Here is a 23537-nt window from a genome sequence, read left to right as displayed (position 1 = left end):
AGACCAGGATCCCATAAAAAAGGAGAGCTATAGACCAATATCCTTGATGAACACAGATGCGAAAATTCTCACCAAAATACTAGCCAATAGGATTCAACAGTACATTAAAAGGATTATTCACCACGACCAAGTGGGATTCATTCCAGGGCTACAAGGTTGGTTCAACATCCGCAATCAGTCAATGTGATACAACACATCAATAAAAGAAAGAACAAGAACCATATGATACTCTCAATAGATGCTGAAAAAGCATTTGACAAAGTACAGCATCCCTTCCTGATCAAAACTCTTCAAAGTGTAGGGATAGAGGGCACATACCTCAATATCATCAAAGCCATCTATGAAAAACCCACCGCAAATATCATTCTCAATGGAGAAAAACTGAAAGCTTTTCCGCTAAGGTCAGGAACACGGCAGGGATGTCCATTATCACCACTGCTATTCGACATAGTACTAGAGGTCCTAGCCTCAGCAATCAGACAACAAAAGGAAATTAAAGGCATCCAAATCGGCAAAGAAGTAGTCAAATTATCACTCTTCGCAGATGATATGAAACTATATGTGGAAAACCCAAAAGACGCCACTCCAAAACTGCTAGAACTTGTACAGGAATTCAGTAAGGTGTCAGGATATAAAATCAATGCACAGAAATCAGTTGCATTTCTCTACACCAACAGCAAGACAGAAGAAAGAGAAATTAAGGAGTCAATCCCATTTACAATTGCACCCAAAACCATAAGATACCTAGGAATAAACCTAACCAAAGAGACACAGAATCTATACTCAGAAAACTATAAAGTACTCATGAAAGAAACTGAGGAAGACACAAAGAAATGGAAAAATGTTCCATGCTCCTGGATTGGAAGAATAAATATTGTGAAAATGTCTATGCTACCTAAAGCAATCTACACATTTAATGCAATTCCTATCAAAGTACCATCCATCTTTTTCAAAGAAATGGAACAAATAATGCTAAAATGTATATGGAACCAGAAAAGACCTCGAATAGCCAAAGGGATATTGAAAAAGAAAGCCAAAGTTGGTGGCATCGCAATCCCAGTCTTCAAGCTCTATTACAAAGCTGTCATCATCAAGGCAGCATGGTACTGGCACAAAAACAGACACATAGATCAATGGAACAGAATAGAGAGCCCAGAAATAGACCCTCAACTCTACGGTCAACTAATCTTCGACAAAGCAGGAAAGAATGTCCAATGGAAAAAAGACAGCCTCTTCAATAAATGGTGCTGGGAAAATTGGACAGCCACATGCAGAAAAATGAAATTGGACCATTTCCTTACACCACACACGAAAATAGACTCAAAATGGATGAAGGACCTCAATGTGCGAAAGGAATCCATCAAAATCCTTGAGGAGAACACAGGCAGCAAACTCTTCGACCTCAGCCGCAACAACATCTTCCTAGGAACATCGCCAAAGGCAAGGGAAGCAAGGGAAAAAATGAACTATTGGGATTTCCTCAAGATCAAAAGCTTTTGCACAGCAAAGGAAACAGTTAACAAAATCAAAAGACAACTGACAGAATGGGAGAAGGTATTTGCAGAAGACATATCAGATAAAGGACTAGTGTCCAGAATCTATAAAGAACTTAGCAAACTCAACACCCAAAGAACAAATAATCCAATCAAGAAATGGGCAGAGGACATGAACAGACATTTCTGTAAAGAAGACATCCAGATGGCCAACAGACACATGAAAAAGTGCTCCATATCACTCGGCATCAGGGAAATACAAATCAAAACCACAATGAGATATCACCTCACACCAGTCAGAATGGCTAAAATCAACAAGTCAGGAAATGACAGATGCTGGCGAGGATGCGGAGAAAGGGGAACCCTCCTACACTGTTGGTGGGAATGCAAGCTGGTGCAGCCATTCTGGAAAACAGCATGGAGGTTCCTCAAAATGTTGAAAATAAAACTGCCCTATGACCCATCAATTGCACTACTGGGTATTTACCCTAAAGATACAAACGTACTGATCCAAAGGTGCACGTGCACCCGAATGTTTATAGCAGCAATGTTCACAATAGCCAAACTATGGAAAGAACCTAGATGTCCATCAACAGATGAATGGATCAAGAAGATGTGGTATATATACACAATGGAATACTATGCAGCCATCAAAAGAAATGAAATCTTGCCATTTGCGACAACATGGATGGAACTAGAGTGTATCATGTTTAGCCAAATAAGTCAAGCATAGAAAGACAACTATCATATGATCCCCCTGATATGAGGAAGTGGTGATGAAATATGGGGCTTAAGTGGGTAGAAGAAGAATCAATGAAACAAGATGGGATTGGGAGGGAGACAAACCATAAGTGAGTCTTAATCTCACAAAATAAACTGAGGGATGCTGGGGGGAGGGGGTTTGGGGGAAGGTGGTGGGATTATGGACATTGGGGAGGGTGTGTGCTTTGGTGAGTGCTGTGAAGTGTGTAAACCTGGTGATTCACAGACCTGTACCCCTGGGGATAAAAATATATGTTTATAAAAAATAAAAAATTAATAAAAAAAAAAGTAGATTGGAATCTCAAGAGAAAAATAAAAATTATAAAAAAATAAAAAATAAAAAATAAAAAAAATAAAACTAAGTAATTTTCTTCACTGTAGGACTTACTGGAGCCTTTAAAATGCTAATTTGTGAGTCATTAAACTTAGTATGTAACATATGGTTACACAAAGTGATTTCATAATAGAAACCTTCATTTTTTCCTCATGAAAAAGCATCTTTCATAATTAGTATCATAAAACATTTTGGGAAATCTTTTTTCTGGTCTTAAGATGATATATAGAAAAGAGCTTTTGGATAATGAAACCTTCCATAAATGAAATTAAAATTGGGGTTTAAAAAAAGACAAGACAATTAAGCTTGTGCTGTGATAATAGTAGACCTGATTATTGGGACCAACCCTTCCACTGAAGACACCTACAAATGCTAGGCAAAATATTTTTTAAATCTGCTTGAAAGCACTTGAGAACCTACAAAATAATGAAGAATTCCTGGCTCAAGATCCAGGGAATTTTGGAGACAGATCCTCAAAGAGGGTGAGCCTGGCATTAATGACTGCTTTTCTGCAGGTGGTAGTTGCCACTTCCACAGTGGAGCAGGATGCCTCAGAGACCTAGGGGGACACAGAAGTGTAAGTTCAGGGCCCTTAAAAATTGGGAGGGTCCAGTGTGCTCCTGTCACTTTGTCCCTAAAATAAATGATCTGTCATGGGTATTTTAACACTTTGTGTTAAGCCCCCAAAAGGCAAGACCATAGAAGTAGAGTCAATCAGAGATTAACAGGCCCTTCTAGTAGCTACATCTAACATCTGCACCATCTGCTTTCTGTACACTAGAGTGTTGTTATCTACATTTAAAGTACAGAGTAAACGTTCTTTACACTGTGTTCCTTTTTTCTCTTTTTTAAGATTTTGCTTGTTTATTTGTCAGAGCATGAGTGGGGAGGAAAGACAGGGCAGAGGGAGAAGCAGAGTCCTTGCTGAGCAGGGAGCCCAGTGTGGGACTCAGTCCCGGGACCCTGGGATCATGACCTGAGCTGAAGGCAGATGCTTAACTTGACTGGCCACCCAGGTGCCCCATATGTTCTTCTATACTTAAAAAAAAAAAAAAAGTTATTTGTGTACATAAAACTGAAAATTGACCACATGCTGGGCCACAAAAAAAGTATCAACAAATTTTGGAGAATTTAATCACATAGAGGTAAGCTCTCTGGTGACAGAGTATTTCAGCCAGCAACCATTTTTTATGTATAATAAATCAATTTTTTATACATAATCTGTATAATAACTTTAATTTTTCAGTCCAGGCTTAAAGACTTGCCATGAACCACTTCCATATAGTTTCAATTAACCTTTAAACTGGAACATTTTTACTGATACTGTAATTTTCAAATGTATAATGTTTTTATAGATGAGCCTCTGTTCTCCTCGTTCTTATTTTAATTTTTGTTGAGTCTCCTGCTTCCCAAAATACAGGATGTTTCAGGCCCATGTAATAAGGCAAGCAGAAGCATCTTTGAGGTCTTTAAGCATGAGACAAACTTAGAATAGGGAAAGACATGTTAAATAGGAAATCAGAGGAAGCATAACTGTAAAAGAAGGATTGATTTGGTTGTGTAAAATTAAGAATCTTTATTGATCAAAATCACCATGAAGAGAACAAAAAGGCAAGACAGTGAGAAAATGTAGCTTGTATACATAGCACACAGAGGACTTTTTTATCAAGAATACATACAAGTCATCATGAAAAAATCTGATTTTTGAAAATGTGCATGAGAACATTTTACAAAAGAAGTTACCAGGTATCCAGTAAGCCTGTGACAAGATACTCAGTCTCAGTAACCAAGGCAATGCAAAATTAAAATCACAGAAAGCATCATACACCAGCCAGAATGGCCAAAGCAGAATAGGCTGATAATACCAGGTGTTGATAACTCTCATTGTGAGAGTTCCAAACTCTCATTCCCTGAGGATTACAGTGCAAATTGATGCAGCTGTTTTGACATTGTCTCCTAAAGTAGTAGATATATGGGTTCTACAACCCACCATTTTTATTCATCCTTATATACTGTAGAGAAATGCATATGTGTACCATGAGCATCAGGAAATAAAGGAATGCGCATGGCATTGCCTATTACAGGCAACATCTAGAAATAATCCAAATTTCTGCCAACAGTAGAACAAATAAATAAGTGATAGTATGTCTATGTGAAGGAGTTCTATACTGGAATGAAAAGGAAGAAACTATAGCAGTAATTAGCATGGTGGCTTAATTTCATCAGACTATGATGTATGAAAGACAATGGATGCAAATACAAAATTATTCTATTCTATCTAAATAAATATGGAAAAATAGCCAAGCAATATTATGTGCTAAGATTGTGTGTAGATAGATGATAAAACTGTAAAGAAAAACAAGTCACTGTAATAGTCATAATACTGGTTATTTTGGGTAGGTGAGACAACAGGAATGTTCAGGGGGCCCAATTATAGAGCCTTTTCAGGGTTTTGGCAGTATTCTTTTTCCTGATGTAATGGATACGTGGAGATTTTAAATTTATGCTAAAGCCTTGATTGTTAAGTTTTTATTTTATGTACCATTTTGTATTATGTGGTATGTTAATATGAGTTTTAAAATAGATACATTTGATTTTTAAAAGGAATTCTAAACCAAAGTGTGGAGGTACTTTTAAAATGCTAAGAGAGGGGCGCCTGGGTGGCTCAGTGGGTTAAAGCCTCTGCCTTCAGCTCAAGTCATGATCCCAGGGTCCTGGGAGCCCTGCATCTGGCTCTCTGCTCAGTGGGAGACCTGCCTCCCCCTTTCTCTCTGCCTACTTGTGATCTCTGTTTGTCAAATAAATAAATAAAATATTAAAAATCAATCAATCAAATGATAAGAGAATGTAGTGTATATTGTATAGGTGTTATACTATCCTGAAATCTAGAGAGAAAACATTACACATTCATACTCTCAGAAAGACTTAACAGTCTTTGGGCAAAGACTCCGTTCATTGGGCACTATTGTCTGCATGTGGCAGCAGGATGTACAGTCCCATCTTGAGATCAGGAAGCACGACTGTGTCAAGGGGACAGACCAGCAAAAGCCTAGGATGGCAGAGCAGAAAGCTGGAAAGCTCTGGCTCCTCCACAGTGAGCTGCAAAAGCCACTGAGCTTGCAACCACTTTTCTCCAGTTGTCTTAAGGGAGATAAAAAGATTTTCTCATTCCATAGAGAAGTAAAATAAAATACAAGCAAGAGGAAGGGGAATATTTAATAAGTAGGTGGGTTTTTTAATGTACCTAAATGTACAATTCAAAAAAGAAACCCAACTAGTATTTGAAAAATGGAAAGGATGTATCAGGAGATTTAAATAAAAATGACAAAAGAAAACCACAAACTCACTAATTGCCAACTATTACCACTTTGTGTTGTGATCTGGAGAACCAGTGCAGGTGTGAGGAAACTGATGATGGCATTGTAAGTTAGTAATGAGCTTTCTGAAAAGATTTTGCAAAGATGTTCCAGTAGTCATAAAAATGTTCATGTCTCTGAGCCCACAAATCCCATTCCTGGGAATCTCTCCTAAAGAAATGAACTAGAACTTGCAAAGATTCACTGCAACTTTATTTATAGTATGAATAATAGGAAGAAACCAATGTATTCAACAGTATGAAAGTTATGTAAATGAAAATTTTCATCTGAACTTCTTTTTAGTTGTAATTTAAAACTATGCAAAAAAATATGCATGTGGAAAATAAGAAGGAGGGGAAATCCAAACTGATTATCATAGTTATGTTGGGATGGTGGATATAGGAATTTTCTCTCTCCTTTTCTAGTTTCTAAACTTTCTATATTGATATGGTTGGTACCTCCACAGTCATAAAATTTTATTATAGTAAATTAAAGCATTCATTTGTTTTTCCTTGAAACATAATTTGTTTTCAGTCTTTTATTGTTCAAGTAAAACCTACCAGTTTTGTACATGCTGTAAATTGTATACATTTTCCAGAGTGGCATTCTGACTTGGCATACGAGGTACATTTCTCTACTGAAAGTTGACCTACTCTGACGTAGGTGAAGTCCAAGTTCTTTTGGAGGCTTTTTCTTCACAAACCCCACTGGGTGCTCACAAAAGAGATTGGGAACATCCTGAAGATGTCTCCCCTATGATGTACGGCTGAGAAAAGGGACGAGCAGCCCCTGTAATAGGGACAAAATGTGCTGCCTGGACCCTTCTCCCCTTTCTGTCCTATGGACCAGAAGTGTTCATCTGTGAGGGGATGAACGACAGAAAGTGTCACCCTCCAGGCCCTTTGGCGACCTCCCATTGTATCTTGAGAAATAGAAAAGGAAAAACATTTGAAGCCATGGCGGAGGTGCAGGAACAATGTGAATGCCAAGAGCATGGCAGATGCCCAAGAGGCCCCAGCCCGGGGCGCAGCACCAAGAGGGGAAGGCTGCAGACTGAGAATGGATCACACACTGGAGAAAAACCGACTTCCGGCAAACCAGCCTCACTTCCTGCTGCTGGGATTCGGGGCCCATGGTGGCGGCACCGAGGGTGATGACTGCACCCATGAGCTCCAACTCAGCCCAATTCCTAACTAAATGAACTCAAACCAAGCGCTAAAGACCTATTAGTCTGTAGGTCAGTAAAGTTAACCCAAACTGCAAAACAAAGAGCAGAACAAATCTTCCAAGAGCTGTGGACTTCTATCAGGTGGTTTAACATATTTGTCATTGGAATTCCAAAAAGAGGGGAGAGAGAACAGAGCAGAAGAAATATTTGAAGAAACAGTAACACCAAGTAGGACAAATACACACACATTTCAGGTTGCTAAAAGCAAAGGACAACAAGGAGAAAATCTTAAAGGCAGCCAGAGGAAAGAGAAGGAAAAAGAAAATATATACCATACTTCTCTTCAGAACCTATGCAAGCTATAAAACCGTGGAGTAACCTGCGGTGCTGGAATTCAAAACAAGAAACCCTCAACCTGGAATTCTGTATCCAGCAAAGTTGTCTTTCAATAATGAAAGAGAAATAAAAACTTTCTCAAACAAAAAAATCTGGGGAATTTATTGCTGGGAGATCTGTTCTGCAAAAAATGCTGAAGGAAGTCCTTCTGCAAAGGGACTGTGATGCCAGCGAAAACTTGGATCTACACAGAGAAATATAGAACACAGAGAAATATAGAACAATGGAAATGAAATAAATGAAGATAAAATAAAACACAATTTATTTTCCCCTACATTTTATAAACCTTTTATTTTAGATTACAAAGATAGTACAGAAAGTTCTCCTAATGCTTCGTACCAGTTTCTCCGATTATTAACATCTTGCATTAGTATAGTACAATAGTACTGTAGTACTGCATAGTACTAAAAGGTCAGTATTGATACATTATTATTCACAGAACTTTTGTACTTTATTCAGATTTCTTTAGTTTTTAAACCACATAGCTTGTGTTCTGGGACCCCATCCAAGACACCACATTACACTTAGTAGGCTGTTTCCCACTTAGTAGGCTGTTTCCTCAGACTCCTCTTGGCTGTGATAGTTTCTAAGTCTTTCCTTGCTTTAATGACCTTGACAGTTTTGAGAAGTACTAGTAAGGTATCTTGCAGAATGTCCTTCCATTGGGACTTTTTTCCCCACGTTTTACTCATGATTAGACTGGGGTTATGGGTTTCAGGGAGGAAGGCCACAACTCAAGTGTGCCATTTTGATCACCTCATACAAAGGGTACATAGTATCATTATGATACTTGTTGCTGTCAACCTTGGTCACCTTCCTGATGCAGTGTTGTTGTCAACCTTGGTCACCTTCCTGATGCAGTGTTGCATGGGTTTCTGTGCTGCAAAGTTACACTTCTTCCTTTGCGTACTGTCCTCTTTGGAAAGAAGTCCTATGCAAGGTCCATACTTAAGGAGTGGGGAATTGGGCTCTACCTCCTTGAGGGCAGAATATCTACATAAATTATTTGGAGTTTTTCTGAACAGGTGATTTATCTGTTTGCTTTTATTATTTAATGTTTTACTTTAATACAGACTTATGGATATTTATACTACTAAATTCTGCTAACATATAGTTCTACCAATACTGTTTCATTCTGTTGCTCATATTCCAGCTTTAGCTGTTGAGGACTTTTCACTTGATTCCAGTTCCTCTGAAAATACACCCTCATCCTTGTGGGGTTATTTTTGGCAGGGAGGGGATAATGAAGGTTACTTTAAAATTTTTCAGTTATGACGAAGTGTTCCAGGCTCATCTTGTATATTTCCTGCCCCAGTCCCAGAATCAGTCATTTCTCTAAGGAACCTGGTTCCTTATTATTGGAGACTGGTATTAGAAACCGGAATCCAGGCATCTCTCTCTTTTTCATTGTTCTAAAAGATCACTACTTTCTAAAGCAAAAATAGTGGGAATGAATTTGGTGCTTATAATACATGTAGAAATAAAGTGTAGGGCAACAAAAGACAGGAAGCAAAGTTGTAAACACACTGCTCGAAGCCCTTACTCTACACCTAATATGATATCTACTTGATGGTAAACTCTAGTTAACTAAAGATGTATGTTAATAAACCTAGTGCAACTACAGAAAACAATTTATGAAAGAGGTATAAAAAGTCAATAGAGGAGATAAAATGGAATTATTAAAAAAATGCTTGAATAGCCCAAGATATGGGAGAAAACAGGAAAATACAACAAAGAGACAATGAGGCAAATAAATACAGCTAACAACATTGTAGATTGTAATCCAACCATACAAGTAATCACACTGAATGTGGTCGTAAACATCAGTTAAAAGACAAAATGTCAGATTGTTTATGAAAAGGAAGGTCATGGCGATTCATAGACCTGTACCCCTGGGGATAAAAATACATCATATGTGTATTTATTTATTTACTTATTTTTAAAGATTTTATTTATTTATTTGACAGACATAGATCACAAGTAGGCCAAGAGGCAGGCAGAGAGAGAGGAGGAACCAGGCTCCCTGCTGAGCAGAGAAGCCGATGCGGGGCTCGATCCCAGGTCGCTGAGATCATGACCTGAGCCGAAGACAGAGGCTTTAACCCACTGAGCCACCCAGGCACCCCCATTATATGTTTATTTTAAAAATTAATTAATTAATTTTAAAAAAAAGGAAGGTCATACTATACACAGTCTATAGAAACCCTACTTTAAATATAAAGGCAGAGGTTAGCAGATAGAGAAAACATACTATGCAAATGTTAACCACAAGAAGGCTAGTGTAGCAATATTAATTTCAGACAATATGGGCTTCACAATAAGGAATATTATCAAGAATAAAGAAGGACTTCACACAGTCCATTTTCCAAGAAATAAGTATCTTTAATGTATACACACATAACAGCCTGCCTTCAAAATTTGTAAGCCAAAAACTGATGGAACTAAAAGGTGAAATAGAAAAATCCACAACTGTAGCTGGAAACTTAAACATTCTTCTCTCCGTAATCGGCAGAACAAGCAGGCAGAAAAATCTGTACGGATCTGGACAACCTGAGCAATACTCAACCAGCCTCACCAGTACTCTAACAGACTTTTATGGGACACTTCACAACAGCAGAGCATAACATTTTTCTTAAGGGCCCTTGGAACATTCACCAAGATAAACCATTACCTGTGCCGTAAAGTAAATCTCAACAAATATCAAAGAGTTAAAATCATCTATTCTCTGATCATAATGAAATCATAACAGAAAGGAAAAATCCTTATATATTGAGAAATTAACACACTTTTAAATAATCTCTGTGTCAAAGAGGAAATATTAGGAAAAATTATAAAATATGTATGTGTGTATGTGTGTGTGTATGTATGTATATGAGAGAGGGAAACTTACAGAATTTGATGTTTGTATTAGAAAAGAGAAGGTACTAAATCAATAAACTTTTGTTAAAACTCATAAACTCCAGAAAGAAGAGCAAATATTTAACCCAAAGCAATCAAAAGAAAAAATTCAGAAATAAATGAAATTTAAAACGAAAGCAATAGAAAAAAGCAATCAAGCAAAGCCTAGTTTTTTGATTGCTAAACTTCTGGCCAAGCTGACCAAATTAAAAGAGAAGGCACAGGTTATCAATATCAAGAATGAAAGAGGTACTGGCAGAAAGGTGGGCACCAGTGGACAAAACAGAGAGCCCAGAAAATAGACCTACACAAATATATTCTGTTATATTTTGACAAAGGCAGTAAATCAGTTCAGCCGAGAAAGGATAGCTGGTCCAACTGACTCTCCTGGAACAGTTCACCATCCATATGCAAAAATAAAACCTCAAAATACAAATCATACCTTATTCAAAAATTAACTAAAAACGCATCATAGACTCAAGCATAAAATACAAAACTCTGAAACTTTTAGAAGAAAATTTTGGAAGAAACAATACACCAAAAACATGATCCATAAAGAAAATTCTGATATATTGATGCTATCAAAATAGTTTCACTATCAAAAAGTTTTACTCTGTAAACGGACCTACCCAGAGAATAAAAAGACAGCCTACAGATAAGAAACTGTTTGCAAATCACATACTCATAAAGGACCTGCTTCTATGATGATACAACTGTACATCTATTATGATGGCTAAGATTTAAAAAATAAAATCAGTGGTACTGTGATAGCATTGTATGGGGACAGATGGAAAAGCTACACTTGTGAGCACAGCATACTGTATGGAGTTGGGGAACTGCTGTGTTGTACACCTGAAAAAATGTAACATCATGTGTCAGCTTTACTCAGGTGCCTGGTTGGCTCAGTCGGTTAAGTGTCCAGCTCTTGATTTCAGCTCAGGTTTTGATATCAGAGTTCAAGACCCGCTGATATCAGAGTTCAAGGCCCGATGAGGGCTACTTAAAAACAAAACAAAAACTCAGCATTCTAAAATGCCAAGTTCTGACAAGGATGCAGAGCAACAAGAACTCTCGTATATTCATGCTTAGAGCAAAGTCACACACCACTTGGGAAAACAGATCAACAACGTCTTACAAAGTTAAATATATACTTGTCATACAACCCAACAGTCCTCTCCTAGAGAATTTACACAAGTGAATGGAGAACTGTGCTTATAGAAATCTGTATTTTTCACAGTTGCCAAAAACTGAGAACAACCTAGATGTCCTTCCAACAGAAGAATGGATGGATATACACACTGTGGTACATCCAAAGAGTACTGCTCAGCAAAAAAAGGGACGAGCCACTTATTCACAGCAGTATAGATGATCTTAAATGAGTTTTGCTAAGTGAAAGAAGCTGGATCCAAAAGACTACATAGCATTTGATTCTATTTATATTTCATTATGCAAAATGCAAAACAGATCAGTAATTGCCAGGGATGGAGAGAGGAGTTGACTGCAAAGGGTATGTGAGGTGAATTTTTGAGGCAATGGAACTCTTCAGTGATCCTGTGCTGGTGGGTGTACATATGAGTCTATGCCTCTGTTAAAACTCATAAAACTGTAGAAAGAATGGTTTTACTATATGCAGTTAAAAATCAACCAGGATTCCAGGGGAACTGCAGATGGAATACAGACTGTGACACATGAATATGGCTGTAGTACAAGTCTGTGACAGGATGATCTGGAAGGGGACGGGGAAGGAGCTCTCAGTAACTTTGGAAACGGTTTTAACTCTAGATAGAGAAAACATAAAAATGAGGAAGTCGTTGTGCTCAAGATGGTACATTTGTTAGACAACACTCAAACAGTGAATACATTGTAGATAAAGCCAGGTTTTTCATTGTTCGGGGGGGAAAAACTTGCAAATAAGCAAGGTGGTTGGCGTTGGGGAAGGAAGGCTACAGTGAACACTGTGTTTCTGGGCTATTGTTGGAAGTTTCAGTATGAACTTACTTTCTTAACATAGAGAAATATCAATGTATATACACGTGAATAGTGTACCTCATATATTTCCTAGCTCTACCGATAGACCCTTCAGGTAATGGCACCTGATAACTGAACACACCTAGTACTCAGATCTTCGTTTCTAAACATTCTCCAATAAGAGGAATCAGGATTCCTTGGAAAAATGATTGATTATAGAGTGGGGGCAATGAAAATACAGGATGAGTCGGAGGTGCCAGAGGATAAGGAAGTGCAGGTGAAATGCTTACAGGAATCAGCCTCTCTGAAGAGCTCCAGTGGCCCAAACTAGAACAAGTTAAGCAACAAAATAAGTAACAATAGTATTGGATTAGTACCCAAGGAATACAAAATACCAAGTCTGTTATTGATAAAAATGATGAAAGAAACAGCTCTTCCTTAGAGAAGAGTTCTAATTATTACATGTAGAAAGAATGAGAGAAATAGCAAATCATCACTGTCATTACCACAGTACAGAGATCATGGCCAGACAGGGTCAATGGATGCTAAAATGAGTGAGCAAAAGTTTAAGGAAAAACAGGGTGTTTGCATAGCCTCAAAATGTCTCTCCCCAAATAACTGACAAAGGGAACAATAGTAATTTTGTAGTAGGGAGTGCTCGAAGACGTGACTTTCACCAGCAATCGAGTTTAACATCACCAATAATGGACTGACATACCTTCTGGTATGTGCTAAGAGGTTCGGATCACCTCTTTGGTACTCTTCCAAAAATCCATGCTCTCTATCCAAGAAAATTTAAGACTCAAATTATGGGACGTTCCATGAGATATCCACCCAGTACTCTGCAGTTTTTTTTTTTCCAAAGATTTTATTTATTTATTTGACAGAGAGAAATCACAAGTAGACTGAGAGGCAGGCAGAGAGAGAGAGAGGGAAGCAGACTCCCTGCTGAGCAGAGAGCCCGATGCGGGACTCGATCCCAGGACCCCGAGATCATGACCTGAGCCAAAGGCAGCGGCTTAACCCACTGAGCCACCCAGGCGCCCCTACTCTGCAGTTTTTAAGGTCATGCAAAATGAGGAAAGATGGAGGGAGCGGTCACAGACCAGAGGAGATGAAGGGTATGTGACCGGTAAGGGCATGTGGGATGCAGCATCCAGTCCTGGAGTAGAAAAAGGACATCGGTGAAAGATGGGTGAAATCCAGGTGAAGTCCTGTAGCCTCAGTTATTGCTGGTTCCTCTGTCAGTTTTTTTTTTTTAAGATTTTATTTATCAGAGAGAGAGATGGGGAGAGAGCGAGCACAGGCAGACAGAATGGCAGGCAGAGGCAGAGGGAGAAGCAGGCTCCCTGCTGAGCAAGGAGCCCGATGTGGGACTCGATCCCAGGACGCTGGGATCATGACCTGAGCCGAAGACAGCTGCTTAACCAACTGAGCCAACCAGGCGTCCCTCCTCTGTCAGTTTGACAGTTGTCTCGTGCTTCTTTGAGAGGCAGACCCGGGTGGGGTGGTGCTGGGGTGTGTGCTGTGATGGTGCGCTCTCTTCACAGCCGCTCTCTATGGGTAAAATTATTGCAGGATACCGAGTTAAAGATACACACAGGTGTAACAGGTAACCCCGAAAAGAAAAACATGTGGGCATTCAGGGTAGTCATTTGGCTCACCGTTTAGGAACAGGATGTCGAACACCTGCCCCTGTCTTTCAGAGAGGCTACAGAAAGTTTCATTTAAGGCTCAGTCAACTGCAGAAGGTAAGGGCAGACCTGCATGGAGGACTTCAGCTGCTGGTCAGAACTATCTCTGTCTGGGCTTTCTTTCAGAGATCATGAAGCAGCTCTTAGAAGACTCAGAATTTGCCATATAAACTATTTTACACCCTTGGCCTGGCAGGTGCAAGTGGAAACCACACAGCACTTACCTGTGATATTTACATGCGGGTCCTGTGGTTGGAGGCCTGTGAAGATCTGTGTAACTCTGCCGCTGAAGGGCCTCTCGCCCACATTTGAGACAGCAGCTGTAGGCTGGGCGCTTGTTTTTCAGAGTTGGCAACCAGCCTGCCTGTGTTACCGTTTGTTTGCAGGTTGGCTGGCTTTTGGATCCGGGTCTCCTCCATCACTGATGCTTACAAAGACTTCCGTAGATTGACAGAGAAACTTGACTCCTTCAAATAAAATAAGAAAGCACTAGCTAGCAGATTATTTCTAGCCTGTTAGTATTTTCTGAATGCTTAGGAGAAGAGCAAATATGTGTCCTTCATCTCTTTTCTGGACGTGATTTATCAGTTCAGTTCTCTTCCAGTCTCATTAGCTTCATACATGTTACTGTTTTTCCGCAGCGAAATTATACACACGAAAGCTGTATTTGCATCCAAATCCGTGTTATCCAAGACTGTTATGAACTACTGTTGGAGTTCTTCTTGTTTTGTAACACTATGCTAGCTGCGGTGGGAAATTAGAAAACAAAATAATTCCTGCTGACCGAAAAGCACACATCTAGGAGATAAATAATGGACGTGTGTGACCAGGTGGGCTAGGGATGCGAGGACGAAGTACTCTCAGGGTTTCAAGTATAAACCGGTGTCATGATGAGGAACTCTGTTTAAACACAGTGGCGGTAGCCCGGCGGTATGTGGGTGAGGCCGACACAGGAGTGGACGAAGCCAGGGAGCGGGGGCAGCTTTAAAGCCTGGCCTGCAAGAATCCGAAGAATCTTTCTTCTGAAAGCAGCTACTAGTGGAGATACGATAAATAATTTATATTTGTATTCACTGCTTATATTTAATCATCTCTTTAGAGTTCAAAGCAACTGCTAGTGTCCGAATAACGTGTTTTTCTAAGGAAATATTTTATTTTTGAGTATCAACAGTCTTAGTAACTCTCGTATCCCTCTCATGTGCTGAGTGCAGTCGGAGGAAGAAGAATTGGAGTTGGTGACTCCAATTGGTGAGTGTGCGTTTCTGCTTGAAGGGAGTTGCAAAAGATCTGGAAAGTACGAATTCTCTTAAGTGTTTATATCTAACCAGTGTTCCCTTTGTTACACAGTTTTTCTTGCTGTTATTAAACACTGTCCAAGCACTTTTAATAACGGAACCAATCTAGTACTACTGAGTCCATCCCGTTTTTCTGCTTATAGTTGTATATCTTGACCCATTTTGTTTGTTGGAGGGAACATTGGAACAGAGCCTTTAAAAACAATAGCTGTCAATGATCACAAGACACTTGCTAAAGATTTTTTTTAAGGAAGGATATAAAATACCTTATATAGTTCCCCAAATTATTAACATATTTTTAGAAAATGACTTCACCCTCAAAGTTCCTCAGATTGTAACACATGGTCTTGTGTTATTTCTCTTTCTTTCAAAAAGATTACATCATTTTTGGTGAGGTCACTTTTTTCAGACTTGGAATTATTTCATACTGCATGAGATGATCTGAACCATAAGGGGGGTTCCCTGTTTGCTAAAAGGAATGTCTGTAATTTAATATATACAAATTTACCTTTTTCTATCAGGACATACTCTGTTGTTAAAAGTTTTTCTAAAATAAATGATTTCTTTTTTCTAAAATAAATGATTTCTATTGGCTTCTCTTCTAGAAAATAAATTTGACTAAAAATAACTTTTATCTCTTCTTTGGGAAATAAAACCCAAAATTCACAGAAATCATATAAATTCTGTCAGTTGCGAATTAGTGACCTTAAGGGAGAAAAACTTGAAAATGTTTAGTTTGTAGCATGGACAAGGGTTCAGATTGCATGAGAGGATGGGGGGAAGGCATCTATTGGTTTTATTTATATTTTATTATTACATATATACGCATGCTGGTGTGTTTTGCACAGTTTCTGTCTTGTTAGATTAGGTTGTCTGTGTTCTGTCCTTAAACTAAGAGATCATTCTTTAACTTCGTGATCACTCACAGTTTGAGATATGGTTTTGTATTCAGTAAACTAAAATATACTAGTGTGCCATCAACTGTGGTGTTGGATTATATCATGTGCAGATTTAGACTTTCTTCTGGGGAAATACTTTATTTAGTAATATGGTAATAATTAGAAAATGGAAGTTTATAATTAAAGATGAAATGATTTGTCTTCGACTGTTTACCCTTAAGAAGTTAGTTGTCACAAGTGTTTCCTTTCAATTCTGTAGCAGTATGTTGCCCTCTAGTGGTCCCACAAGTCTCTTACTCAGAAAAATCAATGCCTTGGAGATTCGGAGCTTTGATGCATCCTGCCGATATATTGGCATTCACTGTTACACACACACACACACATACACACCACCTCTTCTTGAGGTCATGCCCGGAGATTGCCATGGAGTTGAAGCCCTGGCATGGATAGAGTTAGGCCAAACTGGGTCATGCTGTGTTCTTTTGCCTACTGTCTGACTCTGAGTTTCCAGATTAAGTCCAAAGTATATCTCTACCTCAAAAACTCATTAAAATTATTAACTTGATGCTGAGATGAACATGTGTTCCCACTTACCATACACTGACTTCCACCCACTTAAAGTTCACTCCCCAGTTACAGAATCTCAAAGGTAAATTTCTAAATCTTTGAAAACCACAAGGTGAAGAAAGACTCTCATGGTGAGAGCCGGGCTGCTGAGATGCCTTGAGACGCCTTGCTGTTCTAAACAACCTCGCTTTGTGGTAGCTCCAGGGGTCTTACCTGTGGATCTGAAGTGACATAGAAATGTGGGCCAGAGGGTTTCTCAGGAGAGTCATTTAAGGATACTGTCTTACATCTGGGTGGTACTCCAGTCACCAGAGCACTTCCCAACTCTTGGCTCATTAGAGCTTCCCAGTAGTGCCCAAGGCCGGCAGCACAAAGATCACTGTCTTCCCTACTGTGCAAACAGAGAGGTTCAGAAAAGTGAAATGATTCCCCCCTCCCCAAGCTTAGGGAGTCGGGAATTGGGGAGAAAAACGTAGGTGATGTCTCTATATTAAAAGCCCTGGGCTAGTTGTGCTTTGGCCTTCTTGGGTGCTGAACCCATGGATCATGGAGTCTGTTCTCTTTATCTGATCCTGCTTTTGGAGCATTCTCGGAAGCCCCTGTCGTGAGAAAGTGCTGTCACCCCTGAAATGTAGAGTGGCCATGTCAGGCTGACTTGATTATTCAGTAGTTGGGTTTTTTGACTCCCGGTACAGATAGGATACGGTGTAGATGGAGTCGGTCAGCGAGCATTTAGTGTTGCCCCATTCGCCGTCTCATGAGAAGTGTGCTAGTTACAAGCTCTCTACGCAAAGCCTCTCCTTTCAGAAGTGTCGGGAGCCTGAGCAGGGATGTGTATTGGAACCTGCTGCCAAGAAATAGGTCACGGGGTGGGGGGTGACAGTAGGGGAGGCTGAGCTTGTATGGGCGTGGGGCACCGGGGGTGTGGGGGGCACGGGGTGGGGGGGTGTGGGTGTAGCAACTGTAGGAGCACAGGGCAAGAAAACTGGAAGCAAACTGTACTATAGGAAGCCAGGACCTCACAGCACGCTAACATGGGAATGCTGCCGGTGCAAGTGGTTTCGATCTCTAAACTTACTTACACTCTCAGGATAGAAAAGACTTTTGGCTCTCCTCAGCTCGAAAACCTAGATGTTTGATTTGGGGCAGCCTGGCGGTATTTTAGTGCCAGCAAGTCCTCATTTATGGTAACACATCAAAGCATTCTCACCCAGAGTGCAGGTTTCTGTTTTAAGGATATATCCTTGCCACCAATAAACACTATGAAAGACAAGGGAAAATAAATAATTAATGTAAAACTATGTCCCTTGAAATTAAATATTTAGTTCACATTAGTATTTCTAAGGTTTTGACGTTCACATCATAAAACTGTGAAAAATGTCACTTTTAAATTGAATGTTATTTTTTAAATACTAAGGCTGAATATAAATACTCAAATAATGACCCTTTTTTCTACTCTCTCACAGAATACCCAAAGGATAAGCAGTTCTCACACCACTCAGCCTCTAGCTACCCCAGTCGTGTCTGTGACCACCCTGAGCTTGCCTCTGCAGGGACTCATGTACTCAGCCATGCCGACCGCCTACAACCCTGGTTAAGCCTGCTCTCTTGCCTTCTGTGGCTCGTACTTCTTTGTTTGGTGATCACCATGTGCTTTTGTGATTTTCTTTTTTTTACAAGTATATTGATTGAAATCAATTATCTCCAGTTCTTTAGAGTCACATTTGGGCATATTAAAAGACAAAGGTTAGCTTTGAAAAACGTACAAAAAAATACATTGTGGAATGATTTCCCAGTGTCCGCTTTTACTTACCCTGACAAAGAAACAGAGAGCTGTTCCCAGAATCTGTGACCAGACAGGACGAGAGCGCCGCTTGGCATTTTCTCTGGTGCGTCTCACTGCAGTCCTCCAGGCTGGCAGGTGTTGACCTGCTGGGGGGAGCACGGCCTCCGCCTGGACTCGGGACTCCGGAAGGGGACACGTGCGTGGCTGCGCCGGGCAGCTGGTGTATTCCTCTGTGTACCTACCTTTTTTAGTTTCTGTCCCTTGTGCCTCAGGAGCAAAACCAGGACATTTCTTGTTTCTCCTCAGAGCCAGTCAGTCATTCCTCCCTTCTGAGAGGAGCTTCTCACTCATTTATGTTTACTTAGACGTTTCATCTTAAAACACCTATTACGGGGGTCTGTAAGGCAAAGTCAGCACTGCTGAGTGACCGGAGAGGTGCCGTGGGCCACGCAGGCTGTCCACAGAGGCCCGGCACGTGGCAGGTGTCTTCCAGATCAGCCGTTCTGGGGAGAGGCAGAAGGTTGGCGGGTGTGGTTTCGCCTTCTTACCCACTGAGCCAAACACCTGATGCTTCAAAGGGAGAAGGAAAGAAGGAAATAGTTAAGCGATACCTTGTCAGCTTTCAGACTGCGGTGCAGGGTATTCATCCTTTCAGGATTCTTATAAGCAGACTGTAATAAAAACCATCTAATTTTAGCCTTCAGAGTAAATGCTTTAGCACGGTGCTTTCACACTGCTGTCTGACGCTCCCTGTGGCCATTGATACATTTGCTTGTCACTTGCTGTGTAGTTCATTTAAAACAGAATTTTAAAAGGTTTTCTTGAAAAAAGAAAGCCTCTTAGGAGAATGTCCACTAACTTTTCTAACAATCAATATGAAAAAAATGCCCAAACCTATTAAGTGCAAATTTAGAGTGAAGCGAGAGATAACACGTTCATAGAAATTCTGTGTCCTGGCGGTGATCGCCAGCTGTAGGCGCGCCCATATGCCAGGGGCAGAGCTTTTGTCCCAGGTTCGTGCCAGCTCGGGATACAGGCCGGAGCTGAGGTCAAAGCGGCTGAGGTTAGTAGTTTGTGCTCTGAGACCTGAGAATATGAGGAAAGAGGGGGGAAAGCACGACCTGAAAGGTTCAGAGGCACTCCAGCGGGGAAGGTGGCACTTGAACTGGTTCGGAGCGAGAGCAGTTTCTTGAGCTTTCATGACGGGTTTTCCAGGATATGTCCCTGTGCCACTCTGCGTGCTTAAGAAATGTTGTTGGATTAGCATGAAGTTCTTTTTTAAAAATCCAGAAGGAATTACCAAAACATAAAAACAGAGTCTGATTCTCTCAAAGCCATCAATCACTTGGCCTCAGTCTCATTCCTTCTTTTAACTGTGACTCAGTCTCTGTGCTCATTTTCAGAGCATGTGTGCAGCTTAATCTTAAAAAACATTATTTTTACTCTGTCTCGTTGCCCTTTTTAAACACCTCCACCTTCATCTTTCTGTAGTTTGGCAGCTGCCATTCTGTGCAGAGTCAGACTCGTGCCAAATGATCAGGAAAGGGATGAAGGTGGGATCAACATTTCCAAAAGTGCAAGTTTTTATGTGGAAAAGCCCCGGTGCTTCGTCTTGTCATGCCCCTCATAAGGTCCCTCCACAGCCCTGCTCGTGTGTCCATTCAGCACACGCCTGCTGAACACTCGCTGGGTGGCAGCTGTGGGGCTGGGCAAGCGGGAGTGTACGGTTCACAGCGGAACTTGGGACAGACCGCTGTGAGAATCAGGTACCACAGTCGTGTTAAGAGCTACGAGAAGCCTCGCTAGAGGGGCACCCTTGACTCAGCGGGGCGGGGCAGGGAGATTGTTCTGGGGAGAAGGGAGCACGGCGGGATCGGGATGGCGCAGGGTGTGAAGGGTGGAAACTGTAGAGGTACGTCACAATTTCTAGGCCATGTTGAAGATTTTGGATGTTGAGAGCACAGGGAAGCCAGAAAGTCGTAGGCAGAGAGGTATCGTGAGCCCATTTGTTACTTTAAGATCACTTTGGCTAGTGTTCCTGGGGCAAGGCTGCATGCTAGGAGACTGTCCGGAGGCTCGCATGGTGGCCCAGGTAGTGGATCCTGATGGCTTAGAGGAGAGCGGTGGCAGGAAAGCTGGTGAAACAGGCAGGTTTGAGAGACAACACAGAGAACTGACGGGCCTTGGTGGTTGGCGCTGGAAGTCGGAGAGAAGTATCAAGAACACCCACAGGTCTCTGGCACGACCGAGGTGAATATCGGTGCCATTTATTAAGATAAGGAGCAGATTTGGAGGAGACGATTCCAGTCAGGTGTCAGATTTGAGGGGTTTGGAGAGACATCCAAATGAAGATACCAAGGAGGTAGCTGGGTGGACCTAGAGGTCGAGAGCTGGGGGCTGCAGGGGGCACCGGTGTGCATGCGGGACCCCTGCGCACCTCGGCGGGGAGTGGCTGAGGCGGTCAGAGAGCATGGCGGGAGCAGAGTGTGGAGGCCGGCAGGATCCCAAGCAGCAGCTACGTTCTTTCCTCTGAGTCCCTTTTTTTTATGAATGTTAATGCACTAGGAAGATGGGCTTCCTTAAATACCTCCCTTGAGACGGGAAAAAACAGTTAAAAGTAGAAGGGTTTTTGCCACCTCTCTTTGAAAGTAAATGGAGAAAACAAGTGTTAATGAAGAACTGAAATAGCTCGACGTGTGAACGATACCTAATGTCCTGGGTCTTGGCCAGAGTGATTATGACTGAGCCTTTCTGAGGAAATGAGCCACATTCTCTGTTACACTCTTGTCACACGTAAGTTTTTCATGAACTTGAAGCTGTGTTGCGCGCAGTCAGCGATCTCAGACAGCCCCGGCCGCGAGCGACCGCTGCTCACCAGCTGTGTGCCGGCGTCCTTCACTTGGCCACCGAGCTGGCCCCACACGAGGAGGGCTGCTGTGTCCTTCCTGCTCCCCTCTTCTCGGGAAGAGAAGAGCTGCTGCTCTAGGCTCCATCCGGTCTGTCGCTGCTTTTCCCAGGAGGTAGCGGTGCGCACGAGTCAGGCGACCGCTGCGTGCGCACGTCCCTTAGCAATGGCCCTGCCATTATTTCTATTTACAAGTCTGGAGAAAGGATCTCAACCTTTTGTGAGACAGGAGACTGTAAACACGTAGCACAGAGTTGACGCTGACTTTATCGAGATCATCCCAGACAAGCAAATGCAGCTAGGACCTGCCGAAAGAAAAACTGTTGTCGGTTTAGACGTGTGTGTTTTAGTTAGGAAGTACCTGGCTTCTCGCAGCTGGGGTAACCGGCTTGTGCTTGGGCCTTCTCTCTCTCACATGAGTGATACTTCTCTCTTTGTTCTAGATTACTCACTGACTAGCCCAGACCTGTCGGCCCTGCAGGGCTTCAACTCCCCGGGCATGCTGTCTCTGGGACAGATGTTGGCCTGGCAGCAGCACCATTTAGGACAAGCCACCCTCTGCTTTCTGGTGTGAGTAACGGGAAATTGTCTCCGAATCTCTCCTCCCGGCCCTTGCACTTTATTTTTCTATCAGTTACAGTCTTTGGTGCTGTTGACTGTCACGTGACGGTCCTAGGACGACTTCTTTATGTGGTACAAGTGTTTGGAGAAAATATTTCCTTTACGTGCTTCTGGATAATAGCTTGGGTCCTGCTCAAACTAGGCGTTCCCTGAAGAGATTTGGGAGGCAAGGCTTCTCTTCTCTGGAGATGGTGACCAAGGGGTACTGAGGCACAGGTGGCCCCCACATTCTCCCTGCTACTAGGACTTTTGGATACCCCTGGGCCCCACCGTAAGCTTTTCTCACGCCTGTCCCCTCACTCTGCCCAGAATGAATGTTCTCTGCGTTGAACTCTTCTCGGTGAGGGATGGTGTGGGCAGTGGGCTGGGATCATCCACATGAAACCCAGTAGCTAGCTGGCTCCACACACAAGACGCCCACCCCCTACTGTTCCTCCCGTCCTGTCCGTGGAGAAAGCCAAGGTGGATTTCCTTGCATTTCTTCACCCGTTGGCCCTTGGGGGTCTGTTCATCCTAAATGAACACCCCATGAGCTGAAAAGGTCGCTCAGCTCCGGGGGAGAAGCCTGTACGCACGCTCCGCTACTCTGAGTGGCCTGTCTGAGGCGGTGCCCTCCCCTGGAAGACGGGGTCAGGTGACGGCCTTGCAGGTACTGTGCGAGCAGTGAGCGGTGCCTCTCCCAGGGCTGGAGCAGAGGGGAAGCCAAAGGCTTCCTCTCCCGTTCTGGTCCACGCACAGCAGCGGACACACAGTTTCGGCTCCTTCATCTGCAGAAGGACCAAGGGCTTGGGCAGGAGAACTAGCCACCCGATTTTGTTTTCCTCCCATGGAGAGGTCATTAAAACCAGTCTGGGCATTTGGACAGGCTCTGTTGGGTGGAGGCTGCAGTATCACTCCGGTCACACAGATGCACTCACCAACCCTCTAACATCTTGTCTTTCCTTCAGTGCTGGAGGGCAGTTATCTCAGGGTTCAAATTTATCCATTAATACCAACCAAAACACCAACATTAAGTCAGAACCAATTTCACCTCCCCGGGATCGAATGACCCCATCAGGCTTCCAGCAGCAGCCACCGCTGCAGCGGCCGCCACCACAGACCCCCCCAACCCCCCCAGCCCTGGCAGGAAATGGGGCGCTCCCCTGTGGACAGTCTGAGCAGCTCGAGCAGCTCCTATGATGGGAGTGACCGGGAGGATCCATGGGGCGACTTCCATTCTCCAATTGTGCTTGGCCGACCCCCCACCACGGAGGACAGAGAAAGCCCTTCCGTCAAGCGAATGAGGATGGACACATGGGTGACCTAAGGCTCCTGGGCTGGTATTCCTACTTCGTGATCCCGCAGCGAACTGCCCTACATATCTACATAGGTAAATAAGGACATGAGTTAACTATA

General features: G+C 42.1%; 1 pseudogene across 1 annotated transcript; it reads left to right on the top strand.

The window, feature by feature from the left end:
- Positions 1 to 12604: 12604 nt before the first annotated feature.
- Positions 12605 to 23448, top strand: LOC309866671 (myocyte-specific enhancer factor 2A-like; annotated as a pseudogene). Its single transcript has 4 exons — positions 12605 to 12652; positions 18297 to 18423; positions 21965 to 22091; positions 23090 to 23448. The product of its transcript is annotated as a myocyte-specific enhancer factor 2A-like (transcript).
- The last annotated feature ends 89 nt before the right edge of the window (positions 23449 to 23537 follow it).

The sequence above is a fragment of the Mustela nivalis genome (assembly GCF_964662115.1).
Source record: "Mustela nivalis genome assembly, chromosome: 6".
NCBI lineage: Eukaryota > Metazoa > Chordata > Mammalia > Carnivora > Mustelidae > Mustela > Mustela nivalis.
The sequence above is the reverse complement of the archived record's forward strand: the minus strand, read 5'-3'. Positions and strand labels throughout refer to the sequence as shown.